Below are 12,835 nucleotides of genomic sequence, written 5' to 3' on the forward strand. Positions count from 1 at the left end.
CAAATAAACAAAAGTGAAATAAAAGCAAAAAAAAGGACTCCTAACCTCACATGTTAACCCCAAGCTCGGCGAGGAATCGTTGAATCACCGTTGCGTGTAACAGAAATATTATAAGTCGACTTTGTATGGAGATATAAGCGATCGTTATTTAGGGGTCAAAATAGTAATAAAATACATCAGGATTTCTTACCTTCTCTCCTTATCTAAATTTATGGTGTTTTCTTAGCATTTTTGGCCGTTTCAGAGGGGCGATTCCAGAGAGTAGCTGGTAGGGCCTAGAAAGTGTCACCCGGTGCGCGTTTTTTTACAATAGGTTTTCACCTTTTCTTTTATTTCGTTAAGTCATTGTTGTCGCCACTTTGTTAGTGAGGTAAAATTAGCTTGGAAAATAGAAAGTCGGAGTGTTGTTTTGCATCTTTAAAAATATGCTTATGTCGGAGCCCCAACCCGAAAGTCTATATCGTACAAACAATTAGAAGTGTGTACTACAAAAAAAGGTCTGAGTTCTCACTGGCTCATTCCTAGTGTAAGAACCTGTCAGTGTGTATGCGCTAGTATTGTATTGTTTATGTCTTGTCCGTAGTTTACTATAACGCTCATTTGTAGAAATCGCACCAGTATCTTTTATCCGTGTTTTCTTTTATCGTGCGTGCCGTCTGTATTGTTTTCGTTCGACGTTACATCCTTGCTTGTATTTTTGTACTTCTCCAGTCTCATTTGCTTATGTTTGTTTGTCTTTTTTGACAATGCCTATTTAATATACTCATTATGCTTATTCATAAGAGTTCACGTCTTTTCTTAATCAAAAGCGTTAGTGCCATACAACGTTGGGTTGTCCATTTTTCCTTCTGCACTCCGAGCGTTACATATTTAAGGTTAAAACTTCGTTGTAACCGTTTATAATTTAAAATTAGTCTCTTTAAACGTAAGGGGCGTTAGCAACTTTAAAAAACGACGTGCAATATACATGGTGCCGTAAACAGAAGGCTGGTTTTGTATTTTTACAAGAAACACATTCAATGAAGGAGACAGAAGTGCAGTGGAAAAATGAATGGGGTGGCGAAATGCTTTTCTCACATGGACATCCTAATTCCTGCGCTACAGCAATATATATCAGGGGGGATTAGAAATAATACCAATTACACACTTCTCTCGACAATTTCAAATCCCTTGGGTCATTTCATTACATTTAAGTCCAAATCAATGACAAAGTATATGTTGCTGTAAATATTTATGCACCGAACAAAGATAAAGATTTAATTCAGTTTTTTAGATTATTACATGGCCTGCTTTAAACGGAAAACTTAGACTCAGAGAAAAATATCATATTAGGGGGTGATTTCACTTGTCCGTTAAATCCAGCTCTTGATAAACACGGCGGTGTCATGATTCCAAGGAGAGCAACAATTGATAGTATTGAAACTTTACAAAGCGAACCGGACTTAGGGCCTCTTCATATGAGCCCGGTTGACCGGGCTGGCTCGGTTACCGGGATAAATTTTGCCTTGGGTTCATATGAGAAATTTCAGCCCGGTTTCCGCGATGAGAAAAGGTCAAAGATCCTGAGACTCCGCGGGTTCTGGCGCCAAATTTGGGAAACAAAGCAAACATGGCGAAACACAAAAATTTTAACTTTCGGGCCTATCTTACCATCAGTAACTCTTAAAACTGTATCACTGCAGTTAAATGGGATGCTTATGATGTGGAAAATACAGCAGGCAATGCAAGACGATGCCATCCGGGCCGCCAGAATTCATCCCGGTAACCGGGATGAAGTGTTCATATGGCAAAATTTCCAGCCCGCTTACCGAGATCTCGGTACGTTGGAAAAACCGAGATCTCGGGAACCGAGCCAGCCCGCCCGGCCTCTCATATGAACACATCGAAAATTTTACAAAGGATTTAGAGGTGAGGCGAGATCTCGGAAACCGGGCCAGCCCGGTCAACGGGGCTCATATGAGGCCCTTAGTTGATATTTGGAGAATTAAAAATTCGCAGACAAGAAGTTATACTTGGAGCCAAAAATCTCCAACAGTTCTTTGTCGTCTATATTTTTGGCTTATCTCTAATGTAATCTCTGTGATTTTGTCAACGCTACTGGAATACTCTGAATATTGCCTGCAATGCGTACAGCGAGATCATGCATCAATAACCTTAGCTCTAAGTGACACTGGAGAGATAAAGGTCCTGGAATATGGAAAATGAATGTTTCGCTCTTAGATGATGAAAACTACTTAGAACAGTTACGAATTAATGGGAACTAGAGGGTGAAAATGAACTGTCTGACAAACGCTTCGTTTGGGACTGGATTAAATATAATGTGAATCGTCATACGAGCAAGAGCACGCTGGCATGAGTATGGTAAAAAGAGCACTAATTACTTTTTAAATTTAGAAAAGAAAAATCATGTTAAAATTGTTGATAAGTGGTTCAATAACTACAGGCCCATATCGGATACTCTCTGAACAAAAACGATTTTATCAAAACCCATACAAAAGGAATGATTCTGTATTAGAGGCTTCGGACTGCATAGAGGCACTTCTAAATAGTTTAAATATTCCTAAACTATCGGAAAAACAAAGGCGATCGTGTAAAGGACGAATTACTACCGAGGAATGCAGGACAATTATTAAGAAACGTTCTAAAACAATAAATCACCCGAGGGAATGATGGTCTCCCCATTTAATTGTTATACAAAAGCTGCTGGGATCTCATTATAGTGAACCATTCATAGATTGTGTCAGTGAATCTTTTGATAAAGAAGAAATGTCTAATTCAATTAAATTTAATTCAATTCAATTCTTTATTCACACTATATAAGATATTTACATAAGTGTACGTAGGTAGGAAAATAAAGTAGCTGACAAATAATAATTAACTAAAAGACATTAAGTTCATTTGTGTACGGTGTCCAAAGTAGAAAGAGCTTTCTTGTTGGACACCGTCATGTTGAAATAATTGGCAGGCTGTAATCACTTTAATAGAAAAGAAAGGCAAAGATCGTGCGTTAAAAGAAAATTGGAGGACCATAGTCTTGTCAATGCAGACGAGAATTAAAGGTGTATTGCCTTCTATCCACCATAATCAATACTGGTTATGTAAAAGAACGCTATATGTCTCTATATGGTCCTGTATTGGTGAGACGGTTAGGTCGATTTTCGAGATCATGGATTTAACAGATAAGGAAAATATTTCTGGTCTGCTGATATTTATTGATTTTGAAAAAGCGTTTGACTCTTTAGAATGGAACTTCCTACATAATTGTTTAGATGTCTTTAATTTTGGTCTAAATTCTAAGCGCTGGATTAAAACCTTTTTACATAAATATTAAAAGTTGTGTGGTAAATAATCGGTTGTGTCAAGACTATTTTGAACTCACGCGTGGCGTAAGGCGTGCAGGCCGGGCGACCCCCTCTCCCCATATCTTTTTCTTTTGGCCGTGAAAACCTTTGAGCTAATGAAGAAGTAAAAGGAATAGTAATAAATGAGGAAGAGACGGCCAAACTTAGACTGATGATACTACTGCAGCGCTGTACTCTCTGATTTAGAGTCAGCTCATAAACTTTTCCAATTGCTTGATACTTTCAACGAGTTTTCTGGTTTAAATGTAAATAGCTCTAAGACTGAAGGATTGTGAATAGGATCACTGAATGACAGCGAAAGTAAACCTCTAGGAATCAAATGGCCCACAGAGCCAATAAAAGCCCTTGGTGTCTTTATCACCTATGACCAAAAGTTGTCACACTTGAAGCATTTCTCAGAGAAAATTGACGACATTAAAAAACTGATCAATATTTGGTCCTCAAGGGGGCTTTCTATCCACGGAATTGTACAGCACTGCGGAAATACAATGAGTTCTGATCCTGCTGAAGTCCAATTTCTTTTTTTGGGGGGGGAGGGGGAAGGGGGGTTAATTTGCGATTGCTTTAATTGCAGTTAACTGAAGCGAAGATCATATCTTCATTTAAATTTGTATTTCCGCAGTTCACATCATCTTCATGATTCATTCCTTTCACGGCTTAAGATGAACTCAGCAAATTGGCCTCCTCAACTGGTTAGAGCACTGCAGCACTAATGATAACGCAGAGGCCAGGGGTTCAAATCCCGTTGAAGTCCCAATTTTTTTTTCCGTCTTAATTTGCAATTGCTTAATAAAATTGCATTATAACATAGCGCGCGTGCTTGCCCTATATAAGTCCTATTGAGCCGCTATGAACAAAATCTTTATTTACGCACGCCCGTGCGTAAATAAGATGACGTGAGCATTTTTCTTTTTTACCTGGCTGCAAAGTTGTCGTCTTTTGAGCTGCAGTGCGCTTTTCCTTCTCTTTTAAATATAGAAGAAACCAGCGAAGAACTGCCCAATTTTTCTATCGGCATTGACCTTTTAGGTCCCGATCCAACAAGCGGCAAAAATAAAGCCGAATTAAAAAAAAAAAACGCAAGTTGAGCGTTTCGCAAATTTGTCGAAGACGAGCTGCAGCAAATTTTGGCCGAAAGACATTCACTGGGAACAGAACAGACACCAACTGGTCATCAACAACATTTAAAAGCAAAATCTCCGTTTTTATTGTTGTTTTTAAATTTGTTATGCACTTTGTTATCTCCGTACAATCCGACTTAAGCAGGAAGATTTATCTCGCAATAACAACACAAATTACACAAGAAGACATAAATTTATTACTCACAAAAACAACTGCTGCCAGGTCTTCTCAAGAAGCCGTAATGACCAGCCAATGTTCGTAAATGAATATAAGTTTAAAGAAGGATGACAGTCGTCTTCGCTAAAAAACATGTTTTCTGGATTTCGCCGAGCAAAACGTAAACATCTTTTCAGCAAATCCAAACCATACTCCACGACTTCTTACGAACATGTTAGTATTGTAACTTTAGGTGAACTTTAAGACTCTTTTACCTTTGTTTCTGCTTAGTTTCCATTGATCGTTAACGAATAAAAAAGGAAATTTTCTTTCTCACTTTTACAGAAAGAATATTTTCATTCAAACTTGACGATTGTGGCGTGTTTGTAATCAGCCAATAGAACCGTTCGTTATTGTGTCGCGCGTTACGAGAATTTTGCAGTTAATCAAAAAGACAGCATTTTTGCCAGCTATGTTATAAAAGAAAGTGCTCATGCTTTTAGCTGTGCGTATATCGAGTTATGGATGCACTTGGGAAGTTTGGAGAGCACTCAAGAAGCTAGAGTTGCACTCGGCTATCGCCTCGTGCAACTCTTACGTATCTTTCGTGCTCTCCAAACTTCCCGCGTGCATCCATAACTCGATATACGCACGCTAAGCATGAACAAATTCTTAAATTACCACTGCGATGATCATAATTATCTTCATTTAAATTTACCACCAATTGACGACACAATTAGTTACAAAATAAAGTAACGCAATAAATTTTATGGATATAAAGAAAAGCAACTTTTTAGAAGACCGTGTCCAGTTTCAGTTTAAAAATCTACAACGTAAATGCTGGTAACCAGACCGTATATAACCGCGTCGTTACGTTTCTGTGAGTTCTGTCAGCACAGGCGCCAAAACTCACTAAATAGCCAATAAGAAGCACGGTTATATTGAAAAGTACGTTAACATAATTTATGCATTAGGTTCGGCACATGTGAAGGACAACGTATGAATCGAAGTCGATCTTTTGCCGTTCTATTCGACAAGCTCAGTCGAATAGAACGACAGAGTCGACCCAAATAAAAAAGTGCCGTTCCTAATTGATTCATACGTCGAACTTTACATGTGCCCAACCTTATAATAATTAGGTTCGGCACATGTAAAGTTCGACGTTTGAACCGGGCCTAATATCCAAATGTATTGGACTGAAAGAAAGCGTTTACATGAGGAACGGACCATTAGAAAACTTGTGGCATTGGTGGGGGGGGGGGGGGGGGGGGGGAGGGGGGGGGAGGGGAGGAGGTGGTGGGGGAGTGGGCGAAGTACAAAACAAATATTCGCGCAAGGGAAAATTAGATGAAAAAAAAGTCATGCACGCCAATTAACCCTAAGAAATATTCATGGTATTGCCTAAAAAAAATTCATACAAGGAATTTGATAACGAAAAAAAATTCCTGCGGCTCGAAAATTCCCCTCCCCCCATAACTTTTCTAATGGTCCGTCCCTAAGGAAAGAGTTCAACTCCCACAGGATTTGTTGGGAACACCAACATGGCCGCCCTTCATTGTTTTGGACACCAATATGGCCGCCGTGACGTCATCTGAAAACACCCATTGATCCTGAGTTTCTGGAAAAATTTGCATAACGCTAATGTATTAAGATCAATTTTTTTAAAAAAAACTAGGAGATAAATCCTTAGGAAAAGAGTGAATTAGTGCTAAATTCCAAAGAAATGAAGTATTGACCTTTGGAATTCCGATAGTGACTAAGATCTGAACATTCTCACTGATCAGCTCAAGCAGTGTCCACTGTATGTATACGTCGATTTCGTCGCGCGTTTTCCATCAAATCGTCGGTTTTTCAGGCGAAATCGTCCCCTACCAAGAATTGTTTTTCGTGGTCGCTCCAACGAGGCAGTGCAACGACGACGGAAACGAGAAAATTATTAAAGCAACAGGTTAAGACCCCGTCCACTGTACGCATCCCGATATTTTTTAATCCGCAACTATTTCTTTCCGGATCTAAAAATTTCCACGTCCACACGTATCCGTATTCAAATCGAATTTGCCCGTCCACACGTATCCCCAGTTATTCAAACACCCAGTACTCCTCTCTGAGATTATTGGCAACAGCGGCTGCCGCGTGGTTGCCATCTAAGACTATAAATACGATTCTAGAATACAGTATTCACGGTAAAGAAATGGGATCGATCTTGTTCAGCTTGTTACTATTTTTTAATTTAATTAATTAATTAATTTATTTATTTATTTATTCGCCCTTCATTGTAAAAATTAATATTTTACATTTGGTATTTGTAGGTATACATGAGCAGGAGATCTCAGCAAGCTCTGAACTTTACTTATCAATTAATATACTAAAGCATTTTGTGGCGCTTAATATTACAATATAAACTCTGTCGAATTTTAATGAAATGATTCAAGCTTATCAATTTTTGGAATTCTTATTATAAGTTTTCAGGTCAGGATTGTTCCATAATTTTGCGCTATTGTATTCCACTAAGAATTGACCATGATTTGTTCTTTGATAATCTATGTGTCTATTAGAAGCTCATCGGGTACCGAATTATATAAATGTTCATTCTTTCACTGTTCTTTGTGAAATAATCTTCAAAAACAGCACGTAATGATCCATTGAAACATGAAAACATGAGTTGAGCTATAACTGAAGTATTGAGTTCGTAAATATTTGATAGATCTAGTGATTGAAACAAATAATAATAATATTTTAACTCTTCATTAAACTTAGAAAACGTCATAATCGTAATTCAGTATCTTTTTATGTATCAAAAAGATAGCTTGAAGTTAGCCTGAATTTCATCCGATTGCTTCGAGTCGTTTTCCCCTCTCTGCAACGTCTGAATTGACCAGCCATTAATGCCGTCCAGTGACGTCACTACTACCCGATAACCGGGTAGTGATTTTGATTCGCATAATTATGTATAATTATGAGAAATTTTAGCGGAATTGGCACTTGATATTCAACGGATCGCATCGGTGGCATGCTTGCGTGGAGTTCAAACATTTTGATAATCTTTATCGTAAAAAGCAAAATTACCCTTGTCTTCTTCTGAACTACGAATGAAGAATCATTGCGGAGAGTAGGTAGGTTTTTCATTTACAGCCGATTTGTGGTTCCCGCGGTGATTTTGTTAATTATGCGAAGTTTCTGAGACCAAGTGTCATGTTGCCATTCGACCTTCCGCCTGCTATTTTCACCTTCAAGTGTAATGATTCTGTTAGCTTTTCTATCTTGTTTCCTAGTTTTTTTTTTCGTTAAGGACTAAATAGCTTCTTTTCAATTAAGGGAAATTGTTGTGTTTTTGAACTAAGTGTTCCGTGTGTGTATTTATTTCATTGCGTGATTGCGACCCAGTTTGAATTACATTACCGGTTCAGAATACTGCATGTAGTTGATAGTTGGAACGTTAAACGTGAATTGCCATCGAAAAGAGTAAAGCAATTCTGTCAGCTGTTCTTTATCATGTAGACATTTCCAAACGATATCTCTTGGTTTGCCACTTGAAAATCCTGTTTTACTTTTTGCATGGATTAAAGCAAAGGAGTAGTGACGTCACTGGACGGCATTAACGGCCGATCGATTCAGACGTTACTGAGGGAGTAATAACGACTGGAAGTAATCGGATGAAATTTAGGCTAGCTTGAAGTCAAGTAGGATATGTACTAGTCCAGATTATGTTACAGTATAATAAGTATGGATAGATCATAGTATTGTATATTGTAATGAAACTCTTAAGGGATATATAATACCTCGCTTTTGCAATTATTCCTGTCATTTTTGATATTTTAGTTGTCACCTGATTTATATGATATTTCCATGAAAGTTCATCATCTACATTTTGTCCTGGAAACTTCGTATAATTAGCTTTTTTGGTTTCAATCCCATTTATTGTTATTGTTTTGTCATGCAATGATTTTTTCTTTTCTGCTTTAAACACCATAATGAGTTTTGTTTATAATTAAATTTAAAGATAGTTTATTTGAAGCAAGCCACTGGAGTTCATGATTCATGGTATTGTATAAGGTATGTTTATTTTTTTCTAAGCTTCCGAGAGGGCGGAATCCTCCAAATCCTGCAATCTGATTGGTTCCGAGAGCGGGCGGTTCAAGTTTGTTTGTTGTTTGTGAATGAGCAAAAACCGTCATTTTCAAACCATTTTTCTCTTAAAACTTGCGCTATTATTAGCATTAGCTAGGGAAAAGTGAATTTTATTATTCAGAGAAGAAATCTGAAGGGGGAATCAAGCAAGTCAGCCAGGAAAACCTCTAAAGTAAAGCAAAACGTCGAGTGACTCGTGATGTCGCTTCACTAGCTTTATAACCGCACTGTATGTACTGCAATCTTGCCTTTATGCACCATTTATTGGACATTTTTGCTCTGTTTGTAGTTTTGTTAGATTCTGCCGTTTTTGTGTCGCCAGTTTTCTACTTGTCAGAAAAGGTTGTTGTCAATGGTTGCATACTAATAGTAACTTTCAATCCAGCAATCTGTTATCGCCGTTTTCATTTCTTTGTTTATAACTTGTTACTCACATCTCCTTCTTTTATTCGAATTTAATTCAAAACCTTAAAATTGGTGTGTAATTAGCTCCTTTGTGCAGTTTTTGTCCCGCTCGATTAAACTAATCGTAAAACAATTTTTGAATTATTTAGCCGAAGAAAGTCCTTGCTGAATTTTTTTTCCTGGCGCTTTTAATATCAAGCTCGTCAATTCTTTTATCCTTGTTTGACACTCAGATTATGAATTGTCTAGCAAGACACAAAAACCTTTCTTCATTCTAAAAGAAAGCAGTGAGTGCCATAATATAAATTACCGAGCAGAAAATCATGTTGTAATATTTTGTTTTGGTTTGCAATCGATCGCTCGCTTCATCAACACGAACGCGTCCTACTTCAACACACATAGGTTGGAGAGTGAAAGAAAATTTTCCAGAAACTTTTAAATCTCATGTGGAAAAAAATAAAAATGTTATTGACCGGCCTAGGTCTGTCCGTATTGGAAGAAACTGTGCCCTCCCAGTCTGAGTACCGCCCGAGAAGGCTCGGGCACAGTTTCTCCCAATACGGACCTCCCGGCCGGTGAATAACATATATTTATTATTCAGTCAAAATATTTCCTCAATTCTGATTGGCTAAAAGCACACGCATAATTCACCATAACCAGTTACTGATGACCAAATTTGGAAGAATTTCGTGTTTAACGAGGAAATGACGTGAAAAATGCAGCCCGCTACAGGTTAAGGCACCGTTACCGAGAAGACCCTGGGCACGAGATTGAGTTGTTTTGGTTGTGAAACCGAAAATGGCGGACGCTTCACTCGTTTCAAGAGTAAGAACTACAGCTGGAACTAGGCGAAATAATAGCTAAAAACATAGCAAAAATAGCAATAAGACAACTCGGAAGGCGACATCTGGTATATGGAGAATATTTGCGGAGCAAGACAATCCTAAACAAACACTATCGAAGATGAACTTAACATCGATGCAGGTAAGCATGTTTTAGCTGTGTTTTTAAGCTGGGAATTACTTTGAATGAATAATAAAGCAGTTAATGGATTCGGCTTTCAAAGGATATGAAGAATTAAGCAGATCTCGGAGGGTGTTATCCACCGAGTCCGAAGGCCGAGGTGGATAACACCCTCCGAGATCTGCTTAATTCTTCATATCCTTCGAAAGCCGATTTCATTAATTGTTAAATATTTGACACCACTTAAAAATAGATTTGTGTCATCTTCAAAAAGAATGATTTTTAAGATTTTAAGAGCTCTCACATACATGTCATTCATGTAGATACGAAAAAGTAGAGGTCCTAGCACAGATCCTTGTGGTACCCACATTTCATTGTCAAACTTACTGAATTAACTGTTTTGTATTTAACTATTTGCTTCCTATTATTTCCTCTTATTCCACAAAGTATTCAACCTTTCCTAAAAGAATTTGATGATCACCCGTATCGAATACCTTGGCAAGATCTAAAAACACCCCGATTGTGTAGTTGTTACATCACCGGATAAAAAGGAAATATCCGGATTTAGCGTCCACACGATTCCGGATTCATAGCGTATTCAAAAATGTTTCGGATTCGTTTGCCGGATTCTCCTGATACGTGTGGACGAAAGCCAAATCCGGAAAGAAAGTTGCGAATTTAAAAATATCCGGTTACGTGTGGATAGGGGCTAAATAAGCAAAACAAAACTCTGAACGTGCAGCATACTTTTTGGCAGATTTCCCTGCCGTCGTTGTACGATTGACGTTGTCAAAATTGAATGGAATGGTACTGATTCGTTCATCTCTTTAATCTCTCGGTTGAGTGGGCTTTTATCTTGACAAAAAAAATAATAAAAGCAATTGCCTGGCTTTTTTTTGAAATTGCTTTTTTAGCCACGAAGCACCTAAGAGTTCATATGAACTCGTTTAAACGTGTCCGTGCGTTCCAGATCGAATTTGAATTTGGAAGTGTTGGTTTTTGAGGTAAAAAGTATAGCAAAAAAAAGTAAAAAAAAAGAATTAACGTTGAAGTAATTGTATTTTTCCCTGACAAAAGGAGTACGTGTCGAGAAAGATAAAATTAAATAATGATTAAATAATCAGCGTGTTAATTTCTGAAAAACTCCATCGTCCATTCTTTGTACCCCGGTCAAGGCTTTTTTAGACCGCAATTAATTCAGTGTCTTCCTGAAGAAAAAAATTATTCGTCCTTGTCCAACAGCCCATCGATTATTATGTTGCGATCGATTATTATTATAATCCAATACTAATTTAAAAGTTAAACGTTAACTAACTCATCCTGGCTGGCTTGAATAACTTCATGACACGACAAAAACGGGAAAGTATCAATACTCTTGCTGACTGTAGTTGTATTTTTACCTAATCCCCATACAAAAGGAGAAAGATTCGAGAAAGTTACAGTTAGCTAATCAGCGTGTCAGTTATTGCGTGTATCTGACAAACTCCGTCAAACAACAACAATTTATATAATTATTCAGCTATTTTTCAAAAGAAAAAAAAATCATTCATCCTTGTCCAAGAGCCCATCGATCCTTATGTTGCATAATCCAACCTGCTTATAATTTAGTATCATGCAAAAAGTTACTTCATAAACAAAAACGGGCAAGTATCACATAGAACCTCTTATGGGGAACAAGTACTCTTGTTTCCCTGTTCCTCGGCTGACTAGTTTTCAGCTGACGTCACTGCGGCCATGCTGGTAGCCTGTTCCAGGCTCTCAAATAGTATAGGGATGACGCGCAGAAAAAATTTTTTTTGAGATTATTTTCTTGGGGAGCTTGGCCTGTAAGCTTAGAATAGTAACCGAGCCTTCCCATTTAGTTTCCAATCCTTCCTGAACCGTTTGTATGCAATGTTTAGCTGGCCGCGGAGGTTGTTAAGGATTAAGCCCTGAGAATAGTGATCATTAGGGTTACGCACTGATCAATACTGATTATAGGGTTAAGCACTGACTCGATAAACGGTTAGCTTCTATTTGGGGTCAGGGTTGTTGCTATATACCCTCAAGTCAAACCAAATCGTCAGCAAATCCTCGGTTGCGTAATGGTATTGGAGATGGACTGCAGATTCTACACTTTGGGTTCGGGTCGTCCTCACGCCCTTCTAATATATTTTTTTTTTCATTAAAAATTGAAGATACTAAAGGTCTCTGTACTTAGAAATTTCATGTAGGAAAAGGGAAATATTTCGGAATGTCTTGTGAGAGGGAAATGTCAGTTTTTAGCATGGAGATGAGTGCTCCCCAAGAAAGTGATCCCCCAAAAAATTTTCGCTGACGCTCAAGTGTAATTCACGCTAAGTATAAGCACGTGCTCTCAGAAAAGGGTGGCGGCGTGTTCGCGCTTTCTCAATTACGCGAACCCGACTATCTCGGAGCCTGGAACAGGCTACCATGCTGGTGAACAAGAACAAAGGTGTTTCCCTCTGCAAGGAAAAAAATTGAACTCTTTTTTAATGCAAAGTCTGCCACAAAGAAATATTATTTTTTTGTTTTACCGCTATAGCTGGCTTACCACGTCACTTGAAAACCAACAATTTGTCCCTTGAGGGAAGAGGACTTTCTTTTTTTTCCTCTCTCTGCCGAAAAGAAAACTCAAAATCGTCTGATGACAGGTCATTCCTACTAGATGTTTGTACATTCGAAACAGTCAAAGGCCA

The sequence above is a fragment of the Porites lutea genome, chromosome 9 (assembly GCF_958299795.1).
Source record: "Porites lutea chromosome 9, jaPorLute2.1, whole genome shotgun sequence".
NCBI lineage: Eukaryota > Metazoa > Cnidaria > Anthozoa > Scleractinia > Poritidae > Porites > Porites lutea.